Below are 12,660 nucleotides of genomic sequence, written 5' to 3'. Positions count from 1 at the left end.
ATGTCAGATTGTTGCCTCATATTTGGGAAGTTTTCTGCTATTACTTCTGCCCATATTTTCTTAATGTCATTTGTATTGACTCCTTCTTTCTCATTGATGCCTATTAGTCTCACATTGTTCATCTTTGCATCATCTTCCAAGCGATGGATTATTTTTTCCTGCATCCTAGTTGTTTTTCAGAGATCCTTTCTTACCTTTTCACTAGCTGCACCAACCTTTTCAACATCTGAAACTCTTTCACCACTTTCACTTTAATGGTTTTGTAAGCTTGTGATTGAGATTTTAAGTTCCTCTATATCTCTTTCACTCTGTTGCATGCATTCTATTTCTTTCTTGTATTGCTCATTCAAGGAATCTGTCATTTTTCAAATCTCTTCTATATTTTTATCAATGTCTTCTTTAGAAGCAATTATTAATTCTTTTACTGCCATGTTTTCTTCAGAATGGGTTTCCTCCCTTTGTTTCTGTAGTTGATTGTTTACTTCAGATGGTATGAGTTCAGAGAATTCTTTTTTTATTTCAGAAAAGAATTCCACTCTGAGGTCTTCTATAACTTTCTGCTGTTGCTTATTTACTATCGATGCTACTAATTCATGCATTTGAGCTGAGCTAGTGTCCTCTGCACTTGTTCTGGGCATTGAGTTTCCTTCATATGTTTCTGCATTTGATTCTTTACTGCAGATGCTGTTAATTTAGGGATTTCTTTTTTCATTTCCAATCTAAATTCCTCTATACCTTTCTGCAGTTGTTTTTTTATTTCAGAAGATGTTGATTCATTGCTTTCAGCTGTGTGATTCCCAATTTGTTCTGTGTTAGTGTCCTCTGCACTTGTTAATGGGTGGTTTTGGGGCCTGAGATTGCATTTTGCTCCTTCTCATTGTCATTTTGTGTAGCACTGTCTTCCAGCCTTTGTTGTAGAGCTTTGGTGCAGTTATAACCTTATCACGTACTGAAATTCAGGTGCAGATCTACAAAGTTTGGATTTATCCTGCTGTGCCTGTCTTGTTTCTGGCTGCTGTGTTCAGCTCCTTCCTGCTGCTGCCCTTGGGAGTGATTCTGTTGTATCCCTCTTGTAAGATGTTCTGCTCCTGGACTAGCTGTGTGGCTTTGTCCTCTCTTTTTTCTGCAGGTGTTGCAGCTGAACGGTTTCACCGCAGGCCTGTATATGAAGCCTGTGCTGAGTCTGGAGGGGACTAGGTGAAGTAGGGGTGAGAGGAAACTCTCCCACACACCCACTGGGCCTGGGTTAGGGCTGGATCTGGGGGTCCCCAGAATGCGGCATAAATTCGTACTGGGAGTGCGGGGTGGGGGGGTGATGCGGAGTGTTGGGGGGTCTCAAGGGGGTGGAAGAGGGTCTCACTCATGCTGAGCCTGGTCTTGGTCCAACAGGTCGTGCTGGCACAGGGTAGCAGGAAGCATTCCCACACAGGCACCGGGCCTGAGCTAGGACTGGATCTGGGGGTCCCCAGAAAGTGGCAGAAATTCTCACTTGGTGGGCAGGGTGGGGGGGTGGGTCCTGCGGAGTCGTGGGGGGTCCCAGGAGGGTGGAAGAGGGTCTCACCCACGATGCGCCTGGGCTGTGACCGGCAGGTCCCACAGGCGCAGGGTAGCCAGAAGCTCTCCCATACACTCACCTGGCCTGGGCTAGGACTGGATCTGGATTTAATTCTAAATCAGATTTTCCCCTTCGTACTGACAGGGATACTAGTGAGATAATTAATGATATTTAAATAAATCCTGAAAGTTAGATTAACAGTATTGCATCAATGTTAATTTTCTAATTTTGAGAATTGCACTGAAATTATACTGTCTTTGTATTTAAGAAATAGACATGGAAATATTTAAGGATAGATATTATAGCTACAATGTACTCATTTTTGTATTTTAGGGAAGCATCTACAGGGTGTTCAGCATCTCAATACTAGATCAGACTCTTAGTGATCTGCCTGTTTATAGCCTCCCAATAGGTGGGAGTACAGGCACATGCCACCATGCCCAGTCTCATGGAATGTACTCTAAAGTAGCAACTTCCTATAAATATTAATAAAATGTATACGTAAAGATAAAGAGATTATGAAGCAAACATGGTAAAGTCAGTCTGAAATTAATTAAATATTTGAAAAGAATATATAAACTGTAATTCAGATGGCATTCTCATGGGCTATTCTGTTTTAAAACAACATATACGGAGATGGACTTTCTAATACTTTTATCAGAAATATGATTGCAGGAAATATTTTTTGTGATTTTTGCAGCCTCTACCAAGGTCTGGTAGGACTATAGAAATGGTACTGGTTAATACTGAATTCTACTTTAAGAATGTGGTGCCCCATACACATATATAGAGAGAGTCTCTCTATGGCACACCCATCAAGCATGTGGCATGGTTGTCCTTTCCTCTTTCCCTATAAACCCAGCCTTTCCAGCCTGGAAAGGTAAATTGCTTCTCACCTGCCTCGACAGGTAAAGTGAACCAGGAGATGAAGCCAGCTGAGAACATGATCATCTTCTTTGATGATGTATAACCTCAGGGCCGTTCACATTATTGTTGCACCTGTAGGATATGGGGGTACCACATTCCTGCCTGATCACCATAGCAACAAAGAAACCATATAAGCTGGTAGGGAACAAAGAACTGGGCCTTTGTGTTTTCCCAGTTTGGAGGGGAGAGCACATTGGTTGACAGATAAATTAATAAAGGTTCTGTAATTCCTGTAATTTGGTCTTCTGTGGGCAATATATCCAACCAGGCCATTACAATAAAGTACCTACCTAATTAAAACTCTGGTTCCTGGTAATAGTATAGTGAATTGGTGAATTAAATTCTTCCATAGGAGACTTTTATGAAATCTGAATAAAATATAAAATTGCAGTAAAGCCAGGCATGATGGCACATGCCTACAATTCCAGCACTTGGGAGGCTGAGGAAGGAGGATCATTGTGAGTTCAAGGTCAGCCTGGGCTACATAATGAGTTGAAGTCTCTCCTAGCCTATAGAGCAGGACTCTGTCTCAAAAAGAAAAAGAAACAAATAAGTGGTGGCAGGGGAGTGAGAAAACCATCACAGGGGCCACACTTTGAAGATGAGCTTACTTTTGGTAAATTATGACATTTTTTACCTGAAATAAATCTCTGTAGTTCATGAAGTAGGAAACTATAGGGCCAAGGACATAGCTCAGCAATTCCAGCTACAGAAAAAACAAAAGTAAGAAGCTATAGCTTTACAAGCTTGTGATAGCAAAAAGAAAACAGTTAGAAAATACAGAGGAATATGAAAAATAAGAAAGCAAAAGACCAACTAATATTTAAAAATTGACTATAAAACATGCTCAAATCCCTAGGTACAGTTAAACTCACTTCTAAACTCACTCCTGGGTAAAAACCAGAAAGCAAAACAGTGATGAGCATCTTTGTGGGAAAGGTAAAACTGCACTGGATGACATTTATAGGTTTGTTTTTGTTGTGTATATGTGCAAGGTCTAAGTCTGTATAGTTGAGGTAGCTCAAATCAGGAGCCTTACTTGATTGAGGTAACAGTGGAGACAGCCCGAAACTGAAGGAGCAGTTTGAAATTTAGAGGGGAATTGAAGAAGCCAGGGAAACACAAGAAGACAGGCCCAAAAGCTGAGTATGCTTTCTGCACAAATCCATAATTTCAATTTTCTCAGATAGTGGGAAAACAATTGAGTTAGTCTTCAAAAAATTAGATGCTTAGGCTAGGGAGAAAATCAACAAGGATATATGCTGCTGCAGGAGATACATAGACTGACACTGACATTTGAGACCAAATGTACAAAGTACTTGATAAAACAAAAATCCTGGCTGCACATGGCAATGCACTCCTATAATTCCAACACTAAGAAGCTGAGGAAGGAGGATAGCCATAAGTTCGAGGTCTGCCTGTACTACATGGTGAGTTTAAGGCTAGCACGAACTACATAGCAAGATGGTATCACAAAACAAACAAACAAACAAACATCCCAACAATCCTCAGGAAAAAAAAAATTCAGAGACACTACAATATAGTATCCTTAATATCCAGCTTTTGTCAAGATTAATTAACTGGGCAAAGAAAAGAGAACACAATACATCTGAAATAATTACTTTTATGATAGAGAAAGGGACTGTATGGCAAAAAATTTACTAGAGACAAAGAGATATGTCATAAGGATAAATGAACAATTATCAATATATGTGTGCCTAATAAAAGCAACAAAATACACACAACAAAATTCTACAATTAAAAGGAGTAATAGATAAATTTATAACTATTTGTTGATTTTGACTGAGTTTTCCCAAAATTAACAAAATGACAAAAAAGAAAACAGTACCAACAAAGATGTAAATGATACTATCTCAAGACTCTAGCTGATGATTAAACAATACTATACCAGAACCAGCAGTAGGGCCACATGCTTGTAATTCCAGTACTCTACAAGGGTTATGCAGGAGGATTTTGAGTTTGAGCCCAATTTGGGCAACTTAACATGTGCCCAGTCTGTCAGTAGCAACAACTAAACTCTAGCTCCCTAGAGCAGTGGTCACCAGACCATAAGCTGGGCACTACAAAATGTGTTAATAACTGGGCTGCACTGGTGAGAAGTGAGTTCCTGAGCAGAACTTCACCTGTACTTAAAGGTGCTCCCTTTGGCTCACATTACCACCTGAGTTCTACTCCTGTCACATCAGCAGTGGCATTAGATTCTCAGAGTAGTGTGAACTCTACTGTGAATAGCACACGAGAGGGATCTAGATCAAATTGTGTGCTCCTCCTGAGAATCCAATGCATGATGATCTGATGCTCTGAGGTAGAGCTGAGACAGTGATGCCAGCCCTGGGGAAAAACTAGAAATACAGATTAACTTGAGGAGACATTTGACTGCACAGAGACTACAGCAAATCAATGGCTTGCAAACTGATCAAAACACTATTAAAGAGTGACAATTGAAAATTTTCCTCTGGTGACAGGTCTTACAGTGGCAAGTGAGTCAGTAAACTTCAATTGAATCGCTGCATCTAATGGCAGGCTTTACGTCAGAATTTGGCACTTTTTTAGTCTGTGCCTGGCCTGCTTATTATTATAACTACCACTTTTTCCATGCCTCTTTCCCACACTGGATATTTGTTTCAGTCACAGTTTTGGTTAGACCACAAGGTAATCTTAGCCAACATAAAAAAAAAAAAACCACACACACACACACACACACACACACACACACACACAAAATAGACATCAATGGAGTGATTCTTTTGCAAGGAAAAACACCCAATGATGAAACAACAAAAGACTCTAAGACTTCCAATGAAAATAGAGTTCTTTTTAAAAGAAAATACCAAGAGTCCTACTTAAAGGACAGCTTCATTACAATGGGTGATTAATATTCAGTAATCCTGCTTTATGTATGTAGCAACCAGCTTTCCAACAAAACTAGAAAACCTTCAAAATTTCTTCACTTCATGGAAACCAAGCACTCTCTATCAAAATAGAAGCTTTTAAAATTTTTCAAAGAAAACAGAACATGAACACAAAGATTGGAGGCAATTACAGAAGGCCACCACTTCATCAAATGTTCTACACCAAGGCATCATTTCCTGTGGCAAACTGCATTGCTAAAGCTAAGATGCCTTTTACTGTCGGTGAAGAGTTGACCCTGCCTGTTTACTCAAGACATTTACCATAAAATATTAGAAGTAGCTGCAGTTTGAAGAGTGGCACGTGCTCTTCTCTCAGCCAGCACCATAACTAGATCCATTGATGAAATAGCAGAGGATACCAAGGCACAACTGTTAGAGAGGTTCAGTGAGTTACCATACTATGCAATCCAGATTAGTGATACTGATAAAAAGTCAATAATGCATGTTAATGTTCCACATGTTTTTTCAGGAGGATGTACACAAGAATATGCTGTGTGTATTTTTGTTGCCAACCAACATTACAGTTGGGGAACTATTCAAATCTCTGAATGATTGCACATTTGGGCAACTAAATTTGTCACTTTGTGTTAGTATATGCATGGACAGAGTGGCTGCCATAACTAGATAGCTTTCTGGTTTCATTATTTGGATTACTTCTAGATGAGAGTCTACACATTGCATCATCTATAGCAAAATGATGGCTTCTCAAAAATGTCACCTGAATTCGACAATGTTTTGTGGGATACAATTAACAGCTTCATGCAAGTCAGTTATACTACTAGTATCTCTCAGATCATTAAAAAAGGGAGGTTTGTGCTAATGTCAATTGAAAAATTTTTTTGCCCATATCTTGTACCCTAAGCAACTACTGTAATGATAGCAACAGGTAATGTATTATTGCTATTCTCCAATTATTTTGCTAGGAAATTTTGTTTTATCTTTTTTCCATAAAATAAAAAAATTAACTTGTCAGCCATATTAAACTAATTCACACTCTTTACTCATGTGGCTTCACCCTGCTGGATAAGGAGACAGAACCAGAGTGCATACATCTCTTACATATAGAATTGCATTGGCTTTCTGGAGGTAGATCACTGGCCAGAGTGTTTGGTTATTAGAGCCTTTCCAGAGATTTCTTTTAGAGAAAGAAAACTACTAAAGCTTGCATATTTCAGGGATACTTTCTTACCTGAGTGACATATTCAAAATGCTCTACCAACTCAATCTGTTACTTCAGGAAGGAACAATAGCTATATTAAAAATAATAAATAAATAAAGAATCTATACTTCAGATGGCAGAAAAGGTGGTTGCATCAAACTCAAATGAATTTCAGAGGTGATAAGTGACTGTTGAGATTTTTAGTATGACTAAAACATTAGCAGAGATTTTTAAAGGGATTGAGCAAAGACTTTTCTTCTCCCAGCAGATGCATAATCAGTTATCTCAGATTCAGAAGGGTTTCAGCATTAATTCCTTGCCACAAAAGATCTCTGAATGGGACAGGGACTCCTTTATGTGCTAAAAGAGGATCAACTGCTTGAGATCACAAACAACAGTGATTATAAAAATATGTTGGAGACAACTTCAAGTCTTCATATATTCTGAGTTAGTCAAGGAGAAATATCCTGAGATTCCTACCAAAAAAACACTGAGAAGCCTCCTTCCATTTTCAACATCCTGAGAAACCAGCCTCTCCCACTGTGCTACTTGCACCCAGGTGAAAAGCAGAGCTGGAAGATGCAAAGACCAGCAATAACATCAGCCACACAGTAGGGCCCCAGGCAGGATGTGCAGGATGGAGAGGCAGGAGTAATGGTGTGAAATTGCCAGATGCAACAGTAACAATAAAAGCCAACAGGTAGTAAGTTAGCTGAACCCCTTCCAACATCTTATCTTTGTGAAGCAAGGTTTTCTGAGGTGACAACAACAGAAATAAGGTTACATAGTAGTAGACTGGATATAACTAACAGGGTTTGAGTGCTACCATCTCCCACCAGTCTCAGCTGGGATCATCTAGTTGCAGGAAAACAAGCTCAAGACTCCCACTGACTGTGTACTATGGTGAATTGTATAATGACAATGTAAAATAATAATAGAAGTAAAGGGCTGGGGTTATAGCTCAGCAGCATAAGCGCCTGCCTGGCAGGCGCAAGATCTTGAGTTTGATCCTCTGTACTAAAATAATAATAATAATTATAATAATAGATGAAGTAGTAAAGTGCACAAAAATGTAATGTGCTTGAATCATCCTAAAACTATGTCATACTCAGGTCCATGGGAAAAACTGTCTTCTGCAAAACCTGGTACCAAAAAGTTTGTGTATTTCTATGCTATAGAGGCCAATCATCCAAATGGTAGCAAATTTGTTAGACTACACATCTAATACCATTGAAGGAACATTCATTTGTCCTTGAAGGATAGATGTAATTTTCAGGATGGGCTTTTCTTCCTAGCCCACAACCCTTCTGCTGGTACTGCTAGGCATAGAATTATAGAATGACTATTACCTTGCTTTGCTCATACATATATTATCTTTGCCAGGGGGGTTCATTTTAATTCCATTGAAGTATGACAATAAACACACAGCCATTGAATTCTGTAGTCTTACTATAGACCCCATCTCCCAGAAGTTGTTGATATTATTGAATGATGCCATGTGTCTGCAGAATGCTGTTATAACACCAACTGCATACAACACCTCGAGAGACAGGAATGCTTTCCTACAGAACGTAGTCTACTTCTTAAACCAATATCCATACCAAAGAGATAGTCTTTTCACCATTATACCAAGCAAATTACTTCAGGAATTTTCTCTGCCTGCCCCACAACCTTGGACTTGGATTTAGGGGTCTGAAATTTAAAAGAGAACTGTTTCCACCGGATCACTCATGTTCTATTGGAATTGGAATTCTGTTGAACTGGAAGCTTTGGCACAAACAAGAGTCACTATACAGTTCTAAGAAACTGATTTCAGTGCCAATGGGAAGTTGAACTGTTGCCAACAATCAGGTCAGGGAGGACTATAACTAGAACCTAGGAATTCACTGGCAAATCCATGTGAGTACTCACATGTTCAATGCCCCCGATGAATGCATAATTATAACCCAAAAAGAGGAACATCAAGGAATCAAATGCTAAGGGATCAAAGACTTGGGCCACTCAGTAAAGTATCTCATACAGTGAAGTGCTGGCAGAGAAAAAGGAAAAGATATAAGAGTTTCACAAAGATGCTAGGATTCTAAACTTAAATTTCAAAACCAATTATAGAAGCAGGGATTCAAACACTTATGCTTTATATTGTTTAGCTCATGTCCCTATTCCTTTTTTCCTGACCTTACTGAAAGAGTAACAATAATGACTAACATTTTATTTTATTTATGTATTTAGGACAGGGTCTACAGGGTCTCACTACATAGATCAGACTCAGAGTGATCCTCCTGTTTTCAACCTCCCAAGTGCTGGGATTACAAGTATGCACCACCACACTCAGTCTCAATCGCTGTCTCAGTGTGCCCCAGGGTGCTGGGCTAGCACGGCATGCTGGGGATTGAACCCCAGCTGCTGCACTCTGCCTAAGCAGAAGCATTAGTTGGGTGAGCTATCTGACTAGCCCAGCATTTCATTTTTCATGTAGGAGTATGTTTAAATTTAGGTATCCTTTTATGATAACTAATAGGATAGCTACTGGAACTCTTCCGGTGTCCCTACCTGTCTGTACATGTTCCAATTTTTATATGAACAAAGGACAAGAAAAGATGTTTGGAGGCAGCAGTTACTTTACTAATATTTTCTATTTGAGCCTCCTGACTTTCCAACCAACTCTGAGTTGTGGGTATCTGACATACACAGATCACCTTCTAGGTTACTGTTGGATTCAACCAATAAGAGATACCAAGAGGCAATATGATGGCAGGCAGAGAATAAAGTTAAGACTATTCCCCCCTAGTTTTTTCCTAGATGGGCCACCTGCCTTCTATTAAAGAGGACAGGTCTCATAGGATGGCCCCTTCTTTATAATTACTCTTTTGTGGTTCTAATAACCTTTCTCTTACTTTACCTTTGGGCCTTGGATTGGTAATGGTTTCCCACTGTTATAAGCCCTGAGGGACATCATGCCTTATTGGCTTTCCTTAATCCCACCCAGACCTTCGGAAATAGATATTTTTAATTAAACTTCCTTCAATTATCCTGTTACAATGTGCTACTTCTGGCCAGAGCCTGACTGATAACACACCCTACTTGTGTAGATATTAAAATATTTACAATAGTACCTGACACCACTCTTTACTCCCTTAACCTATTTTATTATTCTTTCCCCCTTTTAGTTTATACATATTGATTAAAACAATAGACTTTTAATGGAGCTAGACTATTGGAGGTTTGAATTATGTCTGTCTCTTTCTAGAAGTTGGGTTTTGAATAAGCTACTTAACTATCTCATAGGGCTGTTACAGTAGTTGAGCATAAAGCTGAAAACACTTAGAAAATATTGTTGTGGTTTATATGTAGATATTTCCCCCAAAATCTCATGTGCTCAGACAGGGCTTTTGGGAGACACTGAATCTTGGCATGGGAGCTTATAGTTAAATGTCATGTTGGGAAGTGGATCACCAAAGGTAAGGCCTGGAAGGGGCTTTCTCCCTCCCCTTACTCCATCAGTCTCCTGTCCACAATGCCATATCTTCCTCCCTCCTCTGCAGGCCACCCTGTCTTGGAGCCAGCCAACCATGGATTGAGACTATTACCAACTGTGAGCCAAAATAAATCTGTCCTCCTCTAGGTTGTTGATATCTGGTACTGGATCTCAGCGATGTGTGAGTAACTAAGACATTAGCAACAAAGAATTCCAAGTGACTTTATTATTTGAAATGTTTGCTAACACCTGATAAAACAGGCATTTGTTATCTACAGTCCACTCAAATGCCACCCTTAAAAGGTGAAGACTTGATCTCACTCACTGCCAAATCCCTGGTGTATAAAAGACCACTGTTAAACAGAACTTTCTCTAATCATGAAAATACTTTATCTGCATCACCTAACACAGTACTCACCAGCCACAAGTAGATACTGAATATCTGAAATGTGATAACACTACTGAGAGACTGATTCTTAAATTTTTATGTCATCTTAATTTAAGTAGCTATGTGCGACTAGTGCTACCAAATTGGACAGCACAGACATTGCCTATCAATAAATTTGTGCTAAAAAATGAATAGCTATTGGGTCAAGGAGATAGCTCAGGGGCATAAACGCCTGCTTGGCAAGCATAAGGTCCTGAGTTCAAGTTCAGGACAAAATTTTTTTAAAAAACTAGGCATTGTGCTAGCGGTTCAAATGAGTGACATCCAACCATCCACTGAATGCTAGATATTTTGCTGGACATGCACATTATCTCATGCAAACCTTCCAAACAAATTATAAAGAAAATCTCACTTTCCCAATTATTCAGAGGAGAGCAGAGAAACACAGAGTGTGTCTTGGCAAGTATATAGATTGTGTACAGACAGTTGGGGCCCTTAAGTAGGGTTTGGGAGCCGGACCCTTTTAAGAAGTAAAAAGGAAGTAGTCTCTGAATTGCAACAAACAGCTGAGCTGACAGCCTGAGGCTTGACTCCTGCTTCTGTGTGGCTGGCACTGACCCATCTGCACTCCCTTTATTCCCTATTCACTCCAGACATTTTCCCTATTGGATCTAGCCCTCTATGGGTAAACTCAATAACCAATCGAGTAGTGACTCTTGGAGGAGATGGAGATGGGACCCTCCACTCCACACAAAAGGACCTCTACAATCAGCGAAGACTCAACTCTGGGTACCCCTGTCTTCCACAGTGGCTTTGTACCACTTCTTGCAATACATTTCTAATTTGTACTGGTCTTCTCTTCTGTCTCATCTTCCTCTATGTCAGAGAGAGAGACAGACAAATCCAAGAAGGGTGAGTTATGAGGACCTCTAGACCCCAGACCCACCAGACACAACGACTGCCAGCATTGGCCATTGACAGTGCCCTAAACTATTCAAGTTTGTCACAGTCCTTTGATTTTAGAGCAACAGTCTTCATTCCAGGAAATGGGAATATTTTCTGAGGCTCTCTTCCTTTTCTGTGCTAAATCCAGCTCTCATAATACCTAACTTCCTATAGACTTTCCAACATTCCTAAAGATAAATTCCTTGAGTGCAAGATCCACATCTCATTCTCATCTCTAGAATTGAAACTGCCAGAGCAATTCCTCAGTAAATAAACGTTGGTTGAAAGTATAGAGAATAACTGGATACTCAGGTGGAAGGATGCAAGGACGTTACTATATAATATCGACTGTACTTACAAACACAAGAAGGAATCTGAGCATTTGCCAGCTTTAATGCTTCCCTTTTTGACTACTGAACAGACCTTTGAAAATACATATTGGCAATACCAAATAGGAAAGCCTTTGGGGCTTTGTAGGTTGTAGGTTTTTGTCCCAAACGACTGCAACTGTGTAAGTGTATGACAATAGGTTAATAATAAACCACGTTCCAGTAAAATTTTATGATCATCGAAATAAAATTTCACATAATTATCACGTCCCAAAATACTGTTCTTCTAATATATAAAAATCCTGGCCTAGACAGGCTAACTGACATAGAATGAGAAGCAATGAAAATGGCAATAAAATTGTGTAGTGAACATTCTGGAAAAAGGCAAAGGGCAGCGCAGAAAGTAGCTGGCTACTGCTTCTTAATGACACATACATTTTCATGTTTGCTTGGGTTTCCCTATCGTTTTCCCCATGTTTCTCCTCAGGGATTATGGTCACCGACATGCATATTTTCTTACATATTTCCTGTTACCATTCTCAGGAAAATTTGTGTTTAAGTAGAATTTGGAAGACCGAAAAATATTTAGAACTCAAAAAAAAAAAAAAAAAAAAAAAAAAAGGCTTTTCAACGCAGCGTTTACCCGCACTGAGAGCCATTTTATTCACGTGGATCAACCACTGTGCGCCCACCCCACCTGTCGCCACAAGACGCTGGATTCGGGTCCCCTCACGGAAGGGCCGTGCTTCCGGCCCCCGCAACTTGGGGGCGACCCCTGCCTTTCCTCCGCCGCCCGTGAGCGGGCGCCTTCTGCCGTCCCCCACCCCGCGCCGCGCCGCAGCCGCAGCTCGCGGTCACATGTCCTGCCGGAGCGGGGCTCCTGCGCCGCCCGGGAGGAGTCTCCGGGCGCACCCGAACCCGCCGCGCCCCCAAGCCCCGCCGCGGCCTC

This window comes from Octodon degus, unplaced genomic scaffold, assembly GCF_000260255.1.
Source record: "Octodon degus isolate 3935 unplaced genomic scaffold, OctDeg1.0 scaffold00094, whole genome shotgun sequence".
Classification (NCBI taxonomy): Eukaryota; Metazoa; Chordata; class Mammalia; order Rodentia; family Octodontidae; genus Octodon; species Octodon degus.
The sequence above is the reverse complement of the archived record's forward strand: the minus strand, read 5'-3'. Positions refer to the sequence as shown.